General features: G+C 41.9%; 1 protein-coding gene across 1 annotated transcript in view; it reads right to left on the reverse strand.

Annotated features, from left to right (window-relative positions):
* The window catches only part of Ly86 (lymphocyte antigen 86), a 90,297-nt gene that overhangs the window by 55,452 nt on the left and 18,608 nt on the right, over nucleotides 1-16,237 (reverse strand). The gene's annotated exons all lie outside the window — the stretch shown is intronic.

Here is a 16,237-nt window from a genome sequence, read left to right on the forward strand (position 1 = left end):
ACAATTCCATTTTATGTTATGCCATCCTATCCCATTCAATGAAATATTTTCTCCCAAATACTCTACTCCATGCAAGGTCTATGCTAAACAAGATGGGGGAACTATAAAGATAATTCATTTCACATATAATTTCTACTTATCTAAATGGCCCCATTGGTTCATCTATAGATAAGAATGAAGCACAGAGACAGCCTACTGTTCCCCTGCTATGCTCCTTCCTGGAGTCCTTGAGGTCAGGTGGCAACACACCCACCAGCGAATTTCTGCCTTGTGTAGTTTCTCCATTTCAAATTCTTCTTGCTCATCCTCATCTTTTTTGAAGTTTCTCTGATAGTCTTGAAGAGTCTTTTGTTTCTCTCAATTCATAAAAAAGTTGGGTCTGAAGTACTCTTTAAAGTGTGTAACTATAGTCATCCTTCAGTATCCATGGGGAACTCAGGATCCCTCACAGATACCAAAATTCAGACACTTGAGTTCCTGATGTAAAATGTCATATTTGTGTAGCGTGTCTTCCTGTGTGTTTTAAATCATCCCTAGATGACTTACAATAGCAGATACAAGGCAAATGCTGTGTAAATCACTGTCATAATGTGTTGTTCAAGGAGTAATGACAGGTGATGTCTTATCACCCTGCAGCAGCAACTGGGTCCAATGGGCATTTCTCTTGCACCTTCCTGGAACCAACTAGGCTCAGCTTTGTGGGTTCTTAGGCTTCTGCAAGAATGGCACCCCAGAAGTGGTCTCTCCTTTCTCTGCAGTCTGCCTTAGACCCACGAAGTCCACGTTTCAAACATCTGGGTGTTCATACATCTAGCCTCTGCCCTGTGGTTTCCCGACTTTCAAAGTGATCGCTTTTCTTTACTGTTATTTTGCTCTTTTGGTTTTTCCAATGACTGATGAACAAATTCCTTATATTAAGTTATTTCTGTTAAGATTTACTGTTGTAGTTTCTGCTTTCCCAACAGGATTCAGGCTGGTTGACTAAAGAATACTCTGGAGAAATAGGTACGATTTTCCTCATTTCATGGGTGGTAGAATATTGACTCAGGAAGGCTGTGTTTACCCACCCAGATCCCAGCACTAGAAAATGCAAAGGCCAAGATCTAAACCCAAAGTTAACTAAAGCACAAACAAAATGACATTGCTGCTGCTTCCTAAGTATTGTGCGTGGTAATCAATAAACAAATCACAGACTATGTATGTTAATTGTATTTTTAAGGTTGCCTAGAATACTTCCTGTGCAGGCTATGACATCATCTCATTCTATTTCATAACTGACTAACATCTCAGCTTAGCTGGGTGCCCCCAACCAATGTTCCGGGCAGTTTAACCATCCACACTGCTGCCCTGAGAGAAACATCATTACCTGTGGTGTTGGTGATGGAAATGATCCCTTGACAATTCCAGCCTTGCAAACCTAACACAGGTGCACTTCTGATCAAACTCCTTTCAGTTTGCTCCCTAATATTCTGAGGGAATATGTCCCTTTTTTCTTATGCTTATGTGACTTCTTCCTAAGCATTTTCATGCTATTCCAGGACATCTCTGAGATTGGAAAACAGTGGCAGAAAGTAAGGTGAGCATTGTTTCTACTGCACACTTGGCACTCAATGTGAAAAAGTAATAAGAGATCAAGTAAGAACAGATGCTTAGGAAAATGCGCCCTCAATGTATATGGTGCATACATTTAAGTTGCCATCTGAAGCAAAATATAAAAAAAAGGCCAAGTACATATTGCTCAATTAGCAACTACAGAATTACATTTCGTGCTTATTCATATCTTAAAACTATAGATGGAATAAAATAAGAGGAAGAAATAAAAGTCTTTTCCTGGTACTAGAAAAATGTTAGAAAAATAATCATAGGAAAAAAGTCACAAAGACAACAGTAGGCTGCTTGTCTCCTTTCTCCAAGGAAATGTATGTGGAAACAGAAACGTTATTTTAAAAATATGTAGGGATTTTCTGAGTTTCCCTGGCGATTACCTCACATTTATATTCAAGAGATCACTCTTTGAATATGAGTAAATATGCAGTCTATAGACCTCTTGGAAAAAGTGACACCACTTCCTCTCCATCTCTCAGTCCTGCCCTCATGCTTATACTTAGCTGTGTTTCCATTCAGGCTCTTAGGGTGCTCTGTATTACATTGACTGGACATCTGCGATTCCCCTGCTAGATACACCACAGGTACCATGTCTTACCATCATACTAGATCCCCAGTCGCCGTTTAAGTAATGAATACTCAAGGCTGTTTAGGATAAATTCATTGAGAACCATAAAGCAGAGTTGGCCGGCCTCATGATTACTGTCATTTTGTTGCAGAGAAGATTTTGTGTACCACAGGATGTTTATCAACATCCCTAGTTGCTACCTCTTAGACAGAAGCATCCCACCTCCCCCCAGTTGTGACAGCTGAATATGTATCCAGGTACTGCTCAAGTTCCCCTGGGAGACTAATTACCCCTAGTGAAGAACCACTGATTTAAAAAATTATTTTCTTAGGGCTGGAGAGGTGGTTCATCAGTTAAGAGGACTGACTACTCTTGGAGAGGCCCTGGGTTTGAGTCCCAGCACCCACATGGTGGCTAACAGCTGTCTGTAACTCCAGTTCCAGGGGACCTGACACCTTCTTCTGACCTCCTTGGGTATTGCACGACACTGGTGCACTTACATACATGCAGGCAATACACTCATACACATAAAAATATTTTCTCATAAAAAGAGGCTTTTGGGTAGGGATGACAAGTTAAGGGATTGTAGATTATAGGCAAAACAAAAGTAGTGAGGTGTAATACTGATGGCAGAAAGGCTAAATCAAGGAGGGGTATGGGGCTGGAGAGATGGCTCAGTGGTCAAAAGCACTAGTTGCTTTTCCAGAAGGACCCAGGTTCAGTTTCCAGCACCTACATGGTGGCTAACAACTGTCCTTAACTCCAGTTCCAGGGACTCTGACACCCTCTTCTGGCCTTCACAGGCATTGTACAATATGGATACACTTACACTCATACACATAAAATAAAAATAAGTAAAGGAGGGGTGTGGGAGTATGGGGGAAATCGGGGTGAAGGGGTGGAGTAACATAAAAGAATGGGTTATGAAAAGTTACCTGGAAGCCTACTCTCTCATGATCCATCTTAAATAAGTGGAGGAATAGCAGAATACATGTAAAATGTGGGAGGGAATACTGAGGGTTAACGGATAAGCAGAAATGGGGGTGGAGGGATGGAGTGGAGGAAGGGGGTGGTGGGCGACTTTAACCAATATTAAGCATGTATGAAAAAACATTATGGAAACCTATTAGTTAGGAAACTTATTTGAAAATCAACCTTAAAAAGGCATTTCAATAGAACTACTCTGCATGGGTAGACAATGTCACCCATGTCATGGGTAGACATGGGGTATTAAATGTAAATCACAGTATAAGGCATGGGATATGTCCCTGTAAGTTATTGGTCAGGGAGGCCCCAGAGTTCTCCAAAACAAACAGGCTAGTCCCATTTTCTTGGTTACCCACCGTAACTACACAACAAGACCTTGTTGCTGAAGATACCAAACAATTTGGCTGTAGGACATAGAGTGACTGAACTCTGACTGAATAGGAAACTCCCTCCCTGCTAACTAGCTTTCATAGTGCTAGAAGATACTGCATGGGATGCTGGGGGAGAAAAGACATCGATGTTCTTACCTAGCGCTGGACCCTGCCTGCTACAATACTGACCTTGGCTATGCAAGCTGTGCCTACTGGTATAATAGTGGCATGTCTGTAAAGGGGTAACTAAACTGCTTTCTGATTGGATTTGAGGCCTGCTCCACAAAATGGGATTTCATACTTGGTACTGTAATCTTGGTCAAAAAACCCAAGGTTGAGGAGGTTATAGGTCTTAGGGGAGAACCTGTATTATTTTACTAAACGGTCATACTGTCAAATTGCCTTTTAAACATTTATGTCTATTCCTATAGACTTGGGCTGCTCTAAACCTTGGTCAGAGCTTTTTTTTTTTCCCATAGTGGACAGCAACAGTCAATGGAGAGATGCATAACTGGCCAAAGTGCTGAGAAGAAGATTGAGTGTCCTAAATGGGACATCTATATTAGGTCTCCCCACACCACCAAGTCTCAGGGATCTCTGAGGAGGTGGAAACAGAAAGAATATACCAGAGGATACTGTGAAGTTGTCTTCTAGACATGGCATGGCTATCACACTCATGAACTCTCAGCAGCTGTGCAAAAGACCCACACAAGATCAAGCTGACCAAAATCCTAGAATAGATGGAGTAAATTGATCTCCAGGCTACTCCTTACTGCAAAGCTATTGGCAGTGGGTAGTTGCTTAGGGAGGGAGAATCTTTCTTTATCAAAGGATGTGACCATTAGTAAGTTTTCCATGCTTCAGTATGATGGCCTCCATATTATGCACACATGGGCAGCACTAACTAGACTTGGTGGGTTATAAAATTAAAGACATAAGTTGGGAAGGGAATGTTGGGAGGGTATGAAGTAGTTGGAAGGTGGAAATGGGGGTTTTGATACAATCATGTTTCATTGTATACATGAAAATAAAGAAGAATTTAAAAAAAAGATTACGTTTTCAAGTACCCAGCTTTATCTATGTTGTAAATACTTCAGGGCTGCCTACTAAAGAGAGGGTGGGTTACATTTTCTAAGTCATTCTCCATAGACAGTATGCAAAGCATTTGGTGGCGGGAGACTTTCCACTGGACTCCTGGCTCAAGTAACTTTTAATATTTATAAATCAGATCATCTGGTTTTGGATCTTCTAAACAAAATATTGAAAACTTTGTGAGAGTTGATGTTGCAAGATGTGAAGGCAGTGATAAATATTTCCTCCAGACACTTCATTGTAGAGCAGCAAATGAACTGAGGAAGGATGCAAGCACTTAGTCAGGAAATACAAGAGCCTTGCTTTTCGAATGACTTTCGCTTGTCCTCCGAGTTGTGCCCTTTTTCTGTCCTGTTGGTTTCTGAGACTCTAGTGTAAGGGAGAATAGTACTGAAATGAATGAAGTCAGTATGCCCTCAAACCACCTCCATCCGTCCTTAGTAGTGTATGCTCTGGAATATCCTAAAAGGTTCTGGAAGGTGGGCTCTTTCCAATCAGTTGGGTGTCAGTCCTACTGTGCATGAGGAAGGGGCTCCAGGCCAGCAGCTGACAGATATGCTTTGCTCATGAAAGCCAGCAGCAACCACATCCCTCTCGGATTTTCTAGCACATTGGTGGTGCAGAGCTGGAGAAACAAGCTGGGCTTAGAGAGGGCAGGGTCTTAGTGAAGCCCAGATTTTCTTACATTCAAGGCCAGCCTGGTCTACCTAGTGAGTTCCAGGACAGCTGGGGCTACAGAGAGACCCTGTCTCAAAAAGACCAAAAAAAAAAAAAAAAACCCACAAAACAAAACAAAACAAAAACCCCAAACCAAACCAAACCAAACAAACAAAAAGACCCTGACCGAAAGCAACTTAGGGGGAGGAAAGGAATTTATTGTTTATAATTTCAGGTTGAAGTCCATCAGTGAGGGGAAGTCAAGGCAGAAACTCAAACAGCTAGTCACATCACATCCAGTCAAGAGCAGAGAGAAACAAATGGACCCCTCTTGCTCACAAGCTGCACAGGAAGTTTTCTTTACTCCTCTACAAATCAGGGCCTTGCCCATGAAACGATGCCACACACGGTGGGCTGGGTCAGTCAAGACAGTTTTCCCAAAAACATACCCCAGGCCAACCTGATCTAGATAATTCCTCAACAGAGACTCTTCCCAGGTTATGCCAAATGGACATTTAAAAAACTAACCGTCACTTCCAGTTTCACAATCTTCTGTGCGCGTTCACCAGTGAGTGAATGCAGTAAACCCAGCCTTACCTCTAGCTCCATTGCCTGGATTTATAAAACAGTTGGAAGTTGACCAGCTTTCTCCCAGGGGGGCAGAATTCTCATAGCAGAGTCACTAACACCTCCAACCTCCCCTCCACCAAATTTCACGTCTAAGACCAGCTTCAAGCTTATGTCCTTCCTGCTCTGTGATGGCTATCTCCCTCTCCCTCCTTTCTCTTTATCTCTCTTTCCTCCTCCTTTCTCCTAACTTGCTCCCTTCCCTCCTTGGTCTCTCTCTTTCCTCTTTTCCTCCACATGCTCTCTCCAGCACATATATCTGACAGCGCTCTGAAGCCCAGGACACTGACTTTTCTTCTAATGTATCTGTGCCTATTCTCCCCTTACTTTAGGAGTTGGCATTGCTTCCTGCATGCGTGGTTAGCAGAAAACAGGCTGACCCTGGAGAAGGCTAATGTGAAGGTTAAAGATGCTAATGTGCTTAACTAATTTCCAATAAATAAATCATGAAAGGTTTTTATCCCATACAGTAAAACTTTGATTACCTCTCTCCTGTGGTCTGCACCACCATACCTGACTCAACTACACCTCTCCAGGATGCCATCAGTTTCCTTGTCCAACCTTTCTCTGGCATCCCACAGTCTGTGTGTTTTCATCATACCTCCATGGTCCTTCCTCAGTGTAGAAGTTATGGTTCCATTGCTCTTCCTTGTGGCCAAGGATAGCTATGCATTTGGTTCATTAAAGGACAGTAAATTTATCTAAACACGATGGGGTTTTTTGGTGAGTTTTTGTACCTCAGCTCTACGGTTCTCCAACATGAACTTTGTAGATGACAATGAAGTGTTGAAATGTCAAAAAGCTGAATATGCAGTTTCCAAGGCATAAGCTGTGAGAAGTTGGAAACTATGTCATACTTATTCATGTTCAGATAACCAGCATCTACTTTAGTGGATATGTCCAATAATATCAGTTGCTTGAATAAATAGATGGAGAGAAAGAAGGTCAGGTAATGTGATGAGAGCAGAAGGCACTAGGCAGTGGAATTTTTATTTCTTGCCCTGACGTTGATGGGTGCCAGCAAGCACAGGGAAACCTGGTGAGGCCAGCGATTTCTGTTTGTGTGCTCGGTTTTCTGGGAAGGTGAATGCACAGTAACTTCTCTTGAAAATAATGGGAATATTTACTTTGGTGCTTGAGATGGAATTTCTGAGCGTGTTTGAATAGCTAGTAGTCTGGGGTCAGATGCAGCAGACGTTTCTCTGCATCTCCAAGCATTCTTTTCCCAAATAATAACAAACAGACCTTGCTTTAGACATCATCCTTTAAGCTGGGTGGTTACCACTTCCGTTTGTGCTGTGTTTATGATTCTAGTTGTGCGTTGCAAGTTTCCTTCCTTGTGTGGCTCTACTTTGACTGGGTTCTTAATTTTCTTGTCATCATAGGATAACATTCAGGGGTCAGTGTGGCTCCATCAATGATGATGACAGCACAAGGCGTGAGTAAGATGCCATTGCTAGAATTCATCCACAGCAACGCGGTTAACTTTCACCTTTTATGTTCATGAATCCACTGTCTTCTTTCCACCTCCTTTTCTATTCCCCTTGGAACCATTGTAGAAAGGGAAATAAGTATAGTGTGGTGGATGTACCCTAGCTGTTTTCCTGTTATTTCTCTTCTTTTTCCCTACTTGTCAAATCTCATTATCAGAGAGCAACATAGCACAGCTCCAACAGGTCACTCTTTCAAATAATAGCAGTTCTATTCCCGTTCACGTCTCTTCTTCCAGCATTTCACAGGGAATTGACTCATTCAAAGCAGCACATATGATTCAGCTGCTTGTGTTTTCACAGTTGAGATAGTCAGATGCTTAAATATGATTCTTGATATCAAGTATAATAAAAATGGAATAAACACCATCACAGTAGGCTATCCACTGTTTGTGAAGTGAGGGATTAGGGAAGGCAGTACTGTGCAGGCTGTTTGTAATGATTGTGAGTATGCTTTTGAGTATTTGAATTGCTAATGGAAAATTCTGGAACCCTCATTTGTTTGCTTTCAATTGTAAAATAGATGAAATTCATTAATAATAGTCTTCTTAGTGACAGAAAATAATAGGTACATGAATGACCCCTTCAGCCTCTAAACCTCAGAATAACAGGTTTGGCTTCTACTAGCAGGAGAGGAAATGGTTTATATTTTAACACAGTGGTCCCTCCTTGCCTGCAGTTTTGTTTCCTGTGGTTTTCATCACCTGTGGCCAACTACTGTCCAAAATTATTAAATGGAAATAACCAAAAGTATACAGTAAGTTTTAAATTGGAGCCATCCTGAATACTGTGATGAAATCGCAAGGCATTCCACTTGGGAGGTGAATAATCTTTGTCTGGTGTATCCACACTGTATACACTACCCACCACTTAGCAGCTGTCTTGGTTATACAAATAACTGCCTCAGTATTGCAGTACCTATGTTCAAGTAACCTTTCTATGACTTTAAAAATGACCTCAAGGTACAAGAGTAATGATGATAAAAATTCAGATATGCCAAAGAGAAACTGTAAAGCGCTTCTAGTAAGTGAAAAGATGAAAGTTCTCAACAGAGAAAGAAAATCACTTGGTGAGGCAACTAAGATCTACAGTAAGAATGAAATATGTGTATGTAGGATCCAGCCTTCTCTTGCAGCCACTGGAGGATCTTGAAATATTCCCTAACAAGATGAAACTAAATAGGATTGCACTGGGCATGATTCTGTGGTTCAGAATGCTCTTTGCCACTTGAGCATCCTGTGAAAAATGCCTATGTCTGAGTCCCTCTTCAGCCATTCCGACTTAATGTGTCTGGGTGCTGCCTCAGCAATGAGATTTTAAAACACTTCCCAGGTGATCAGATTACTCCATGAAAATCAAGATTATAAGCCATATGGGTTTATGGCTAATCCCTTTGGTTTACAATCTTGTAAACAATGTCTAGATAAACCAGACATCACTCCAGGCTCAGAGTTTAACCCTTTAATAGGTTCTTAATTCAACTCTTTGCAAACCACATTTCCATGTTCTATAGAATTTACGAGGATTTAAGGAGCTTCTAGTGGGAACTTCTCCTAACCAGACCACTGGTTATCTGTGCCTGGTTCTCTTTCTCTCTGCTCATCTTCCTAATTTCTGTCTCTAGAAGACTGACATTTCCTCTTGTCTTAGTGTCCAGGGGCTCAAAGTCCCCAAACCCTCTGGGGCCTCAACCGATACCCAAGTGGCTCCTCAAGAATTATTAAAGGAGACATTGCTCTGCTTAAGTGGAATTCTTGAAACAGTCCTTAAGAACATTCTTTCTCTGATTCATAAGCATCGGAGCTCAATAAAACATTATACTAGACATGAAAAGGTTTGAAACTGGAGGTCCAGAGAGGAAAAAGACAGAGCTAGAAGAAGAGTAGTGAGAATCAATGAGGGGTGGTGGGGGATGAAACACTGGATGCATCTGTAAAAACAATCTCCCAGTATGAAGAATGTGGGGGAGCAGTGGAATTTTGGGCAGATGTGAGCCAGGAGAGGCAAACCAGAGATATCATCAAGAGTCCTGGAATAGCTTTGGGGCTCACCAGGAGCTCTGGGTGAAGAGCATTAATTTGTGGGCAGTATTCATTTGTACATTTACTGTTGTGAACTCTTCCTGTGGAGACATGAACAAACATCTACTCACCCCAGATAGCATACCAACTACAGATTCAAGTACAATTCCACCAAAGTTCAACTTGGTGAACCAATTCATTTATTGGGCTTCCTTTAGCAGAGCACGAGTGAGGGGTTACTCACAGGAGGATAGGTGGTCCCAAAGCAGCCATACTACTGAACGGTCTTACCCCAGTATGGATGATGACTTTCTCATAGTTGCATAGATGGAGTCTCCACTTCATTTAGTCTTCTACACTATACATTCTTATCACCTCCCAAGTTCATGAGACTGCATGCACCTTGGGCAGAATTATCTACAGCTAGGAGGGAGGTATAGGAAGGAGTGACTGAAATCTCGGGTGAGGGTCTAATGACCCTCGTGATCCCCTTCTTCAGTGTGGGAATGTTAGCAAGCTTGATCTTGAGGGCCTCTTGCAAGGAGTCACAGCTCTTCTGATGAAAGTGATAAAGACTGTTATGCTCAGAGGGCAGCATTCTAGAACACCAATAGACCATAAAGGTTCCAGAATTGCTTCCAGAAGAGTCTTGGAGATCATGACATTTGGGAACTTCTTGTCTAATACCAATAAGGCTGTCATCCACTCACATCCAGGGTTTTGTATTGATGTGGTTTTCATGTGTCTGGAATAAATATCCATGAGTGGAATTGCTGGGTCATCTGGCAAGTGTTTTAATTCTATAAGAAACTGCCCAGCTACTTTCTAGATGTTCTCCTAGGAGGGATCCAGCAGGCAGGGCCCACTTAAAGGAGACTTTCTCTGGAGAAGCTGGTTCCCAAAGGAGAAATTGCAGGAGACTTTAGTGTAAGGTATACTTGACAAGTTCCATGCCCGCTGAGCTCTCAAGATCCACAAGACTGTCTCTGGGATATAATTGATGCTGCAGGAGTGGAATTGTTAACACTGCAGGGAATGGGACAGGGAGGCCTGTGACAGCTGACATTGGTGCATAGCCACCTCCCTTCCTTCCTAGAGTGCCATTCAGTGCCATGACTCAATTTTGGCCATACTCTGAGGTCTAAAGCCTGAGTGTTAATTGTTGAGATGTGTTTCCCAAATGCTTTCTAGCACAGGATCAGCTTGAATTTTGTGCCCTGCTCTCTGTATACCCAATAATGAATTGTCCACTGCTGTCTCCAATTCCCTAGTCGACCCATGGGAAGAAAAAGCTCAATTTACACTTTTCCTAGGAAGCAATCTTGCTGATGGAGATGATGCATAGTGAGCCTCCTATTCTGTGTTAGGATGTCTCAGAGGTCCTGGGAAGATGCTGTTTGTTAGTGTGGCTGCCTCTGATTTAATGGCAGAGGAGCGTCTCTACAACGAGGCACTAAATTCAAGTGTCTCAACAAAGGGGCACTAAAATCATAGACTTGGGCCTCTGTAGTGGATAATAGTCCAATATCTCCCAGCTGTGGACTCCCAGTCTTCCTACAGCCACAGTGGAGTTTTCCAGAGGAGTCAAAGATGCCTGATGTTTGGAATACCTCCTGGGATATCCCAACCGGAAACCAGGGATATTGAATTCTTCCTACCCAGTCAGTTCATCACTTCTTCCTGCACCTCTTACTTCAATAGAAAGATAGTAGAATGGATATGCTGGATGCCTGACTCAGCCAGCAACCCTCCTACCAGGAAGAAGAGATGCTTCCATGGGAAACTCCGCTCTTTTTGATTGTACCTTCCCATCTGTGTAACATGGTACTAGGACCTCATGGGCATGAGTGCTACAGGATTACAAATTCCTGCAAGTCCATGCTGGAGGAGAGAAAAGCACCTGCTGGAGGCTTGACCTCGGCCAGAAAAATCAATTCGTAACCCAGGAGAAGACTGGTTTGTCTGTCTCCCGAATCAACATGTCCGAGTGTTATTCATTCTCTTCCTTATTAGAGGATTAAAAATGGTTCTGCTGTAGAAAGCGGCCACAAGAAATAAGCTGGGGAACTGAGCCTCAGAGGACTAAGTGAGAACAGTGCCCCCGTTGAATGACTTCAGTCTCCAGCTCCTCTTTTGCCAACTTTCCACCAAGGTACTCAGACCCCAGGAATGCAGTTGAACTTGGCTTCACAGTCACATCCCAAGAAGCCTGACTCAGCCTCTGCTGCCTTCTTACTCATTGCTGTAACCATCTGGGTATTGTTCAGCGCTTTCTTGCCATCTATTCGTATATTCTCAGGGCCCAACACTTAAAAACTGTTAGTGTTTGTGGTACCATTACTAGATAGATTTGATGTAGCTACAGCTAAATACCTTCACCCCAGCTTATGCTTTGGAAAAGGAGGAGAAAGTAAAGTCCTAGGCAGGGAAACACTTTCTGATATAATAGATACCAGGCATGGTGGTGCATGCCTCTAATTCCAGCACATGGGGAGACAGAGGCAAGATGGAGGATCACAAGTTTAAGGCGAGCCTGGGCTACTTGGTAAGTACCAGGCAGGCCTGTGCTATACAAGACTCTGTCTCAAAATAAAACAATAAAAATTGAAACAAAACACAGATGCTCACAACAGTTTATAAAGACAATAATTTGGACACGATCTATGCATCATTTAGAAGGATCATTTGTAGTCTATACACACAATGACACACTCTACAGCTGTGAAATGAATTGTCTCAAATGGCAGGTGACAGCTGCCCACTGGAAGAATGTAATAAGTTAGTCCCCAAATAATTGTAGATTCAACTAGTTCACACTAAGTCATTAGCTGACTAGGTTTTCCCTTGTGGACAGTCATGTTGAATGTACATAACATTTTGGTTCCTTTGTTGTCCTTTTTCAAATCCTTAAACGTTTCATCTTGATATTGTGGTAGAGACCCTCAGTGCAATGCTGGATACAAGTCATGATGGGTATCTTTGCTTCTTTCTTAAAATTTTAAACAAGCGGTTTCTAATGTTTTGTCATTAAATAGAATATCCATCGCAGAACTACAGCTTATGTACATTTCTTAGAAGAATAGCTGATTTTTAAAAAGGCAATCTGGCATTCTTCATTTTTTTTTTAAAGTCAGATGAATTTAGCCAATTTTTATTTATTACAACCCATCTTCCCCTCAGAGCCTACTTCTAGGATCATTGTATCCCTTCCTGAAGTATCCTTTAACATTTGTTTTTTTCTTTAAAAAAAAAAAAAAGAGGTTTTACTATTTTGGGGGCCCAGAGAGATGGCTCAGCAGTTAAGAACACTGTTCTTGCGGAAGACCCGGGTTCGAATCCCAGAACCCACATGGCAGCTAACAACTGTCTGTAACTCCAGTTCCAGGGGATCTGACAGCCTCTTCTGTCCTCCACATTGCACGACACGGGTGCACTTACCTACATGCAAGCTAAACACTCATACACATAAAATAAAAATAATAAAGAAAATATTTTAAAAAAGGTTTTACTATTTTTATTTTATTTTATATTTATGAATATATTGCCTGTGTATATGTAACTACACCCATGTCATGCAAAGACCACAGGGATCAGAAGAGGGCATCAGATCCCATGGAACTGAAGTTACGGATTGTTGTTAGTTGCCATGTAGGTGCTGGAAACCAAACCCAGGTCCACTGCAAGAGCAGCCAATGCTCTTAACCACTGAGCCATCTCCCCAGCCCCTTTAACATTTCTTTAGTGAGCGTCTTTTGCTGAGAAATGCTCTAGATGTTGTTTGTCGAAAAGTCTTTAATTTACTCTCATTATTGAGTGGCAGTGAACTACATACACAATTCTAGTTTGAGGAGTATATTGATAATAGTATTTATAGGTCTGCTCTCAGTCTAACTGTAATTTATTGCTAGACAATTTGTTTTTCTTTTGGCAAGCTTGAAATCCCTCTTGTGAATCAACATGAGGATTACTGTGTGTGATGAACCCAAAAGCACACGTTTTCTGGAGTTCTGGGAAAAGCCCAGCAGTTTTAGAAATTGCCTTTTCTGGATGGCGGGCTGGCCCTAGCCTGGGAACTGTTGGAGACCTGAGTACTGCTGGGTGAGGGAGAGTAGGCATTCCTTAGGGTCTCTAGATAGATTGAATAGACTCCAGTGGATGAACTTGCACCGAAAGACATCAGGCTAAAATGCTTGACCGGATGGGACTTAACAGGCATGGCAGAATGCATGAGGCCTGGTGGGGGAGGGGGTATGTGGGTGCATGGATGGGGGAGGGTATCTTAATTTGATTAAGAACTGTTGTATGAAATGCACAAAAACTCAATAAAATATTTTAAAAAGAAGTTGCATTTTCTTTATTTCTTATATTTCCTTCTGTAGCTGTAGCCCCTATTTTCCACCTCTTTATTTCTCTGTGATGTATATTGATACACCCAGTTCAATAGTTCTCCCTCCAGATATTGAAAGTCTGTGTTTTAACTTAGCCATTATTCTTTATTTCATCATTAAACATTTCATGCTAAGGGGTTCTATTTTTTTTTTTTCTAATCTCTGATACTTATAGCTAGTATATTTTTCTTCTCTCCTGTTTTGAATTCCCACTTCTAATTCTTTAGACAAGTTATATTCTTATATTTATTATGTGTCTCAATTTCCAAATTCTGCTTTCTTTGAGAACATATTCTAGCATTTGGGGTCTCCATCGACTACAATTTATTTCATTGCATTTTAAATTTTGGATTCTAAGCTCATGGTTGAGTCCTTAGCAATCTGGAGAAACATAAACTGAGGATGTATGTTTCTGCCAATATACCCCAGATGTTCTCAATCAAAAACCACTTTAATTTCTAAGCTTGGGATTTCCTGAACCATAAAGATAGCACACATGTATTTGAGCCCCAAACCTACACATTATTGTATCTCTAGTTGCTGACTCTCATGGAATACTTACTTCCCCTAGAGACCAGGCAGAGTTACATACATTCCCTCAGCTAGGACTTTTTCCCCCCACTTAGAAAATAAATTTGTGTATAACTTAAAAGGTTGTAGCTTCATGAGGGCCAACTTTCTGTCTTGCATGGTGTAGGGCACGGCTGCAAACTTCTACACAGCCACTGAAGCCTCAGGTCTAGTTCACAGACGGTGACAGACTCTGAGGGAACTCACAGCTCCACTACCCTCTATTAACTCGACTTTTTTTGTTTGGTTTTGGCTCTCAGAGACCACCCTTCCCTTCCTGCAACCTCAGCTATGCATTGAAAATCATTGTGGCACACTGTATCATCATTTCCAGATATTCCTCAGCAAGACAGATTTTCATATCTTTCAGTAGACTGCCCACTCCAGAGCTTCCTTGTGTAGATCATGTTTTTTCATGATGTTGGTCTTTCTTTTACCAATGTACTGTTCACCAGCATTTTCATGTGTATTACTGATTCAGTTGCAGTTCGAATGTGTCAGGACACTGTAGCAGGGTGGTCTGGTCTGAATGCCTATGTCCTAACCACCTCAAATTCAAAGGTTGAAACCTAACCCTTAGTGCAGTGGTATTGGAGAGTGGGGCCTCTAGGAGCTGGTTAGGTCATGGAAGCAGCATCCTCATAAGTAGGATTAGTTTGTGTCTTATAAAAGAGGCTTGAGGAAACCTGTTTCCAGCTTCCACCTTCCCCAGTGAGGGCAAAATTAGAAGGCAGCATCTGTGAAGCTGAGAGAAAGGCCCTATCAAACATGAACCTTGCCCATGTCTTTATACAGGACTCCTAGCCATTATAACTGTGAGCAGTAAAATTCTGTTGCTTATAAATTGCCCAATCTAAGATATTCTGTTTTAGTAGCCTGGGTGAACTAAGGGTTAGTATGTTTAATGCCACCAACGATTTCTTCCTGCAAACTCTTAGGGCTCTTTGCTTGTGGATGTAGGAAAAAGCCTGTCTTATTAACATAATTATGCCAGACATGCTGAGAGTTTAGCACCTCTGGGAACGGTCCTTGGAAGTTGATAGGCCAGTTTGTGTTTAAGAAACTGTTTCTTTTCCTTTGAGATATATGATCTTTGGGGTATCTTCCAGAGTCTTCCTGTAGTCCCCACCAGGACTGAGCTCCAGTTCTTCACAGTGATTACCTAGATTGGTTATTTCTTCCATCTCACTTCTTTTCTTTCCTCCCAGGGTTTCCTAGGGATCATTTCTCAAACAAGTTTGCACTCAATGCCTTGTGCCAGCACCTGTTTCTAGAGAAATCTTTAATGTAAGCAACATTAAACCAATCCTTCTAATTTATATTGAGTATGATATTTTTAAACTTTCCAGGCAAGATGTGCCTATTAGTGTAATAGTGGCACGACTCTTGTGGGTGTTACCAACTGATTTCTGACTGGATCTGAGGCTCATTCCACAGGAGAAAGTTCATTTCCAGTACTGGGCACCTAGTCAAAGGTCCATGATGGGGAGGTCATGGGCACCAGAGAGAATACTACTTTTGTTTTGCTGAATGAACATGCTGCCAAACTGCCTCTTAAATATTTACCTTTATCCCCACCCACTAGTGATGCTCTCAATTTTGATTAAAGAAGCTTCTCTCTGCACTGAAGAGTAGTTAATAAAGAGACTCATGGTTTTTCTCTGTTCTAAGAACAAGTGACTGTTGAATGCTTATCCTTAAGCCCTCCAAGACTTGAGGGACATTGAGTAAGAGGGAGTCAAGGAATGTAAGAACAGGGCAATAGAGTGGAGAGCCACGAAGTGCTGTCTAATGGGGATGACAAGGCCATGACTCTCCTGAGCTCATACAGCCAGCCGGAATTCCCTACACAGTGTCTGCA

The sequence above is a fragment of the Nannospalax galili genome, unplaced genomic scaffold, assembly GCF_000622305.1.
Source record: "Nannospalax galili isolate Female #2095 unplaced genomic scaffold, S.galili_v1.0 scaffold72, whole genome shotgun sequence".
Lineage (NCBI taxonomy): Eukaryota > Metazoa > Chordata > Mammalia > Rodentia > Spalacidae > Nannospalax > Nannospalax galili.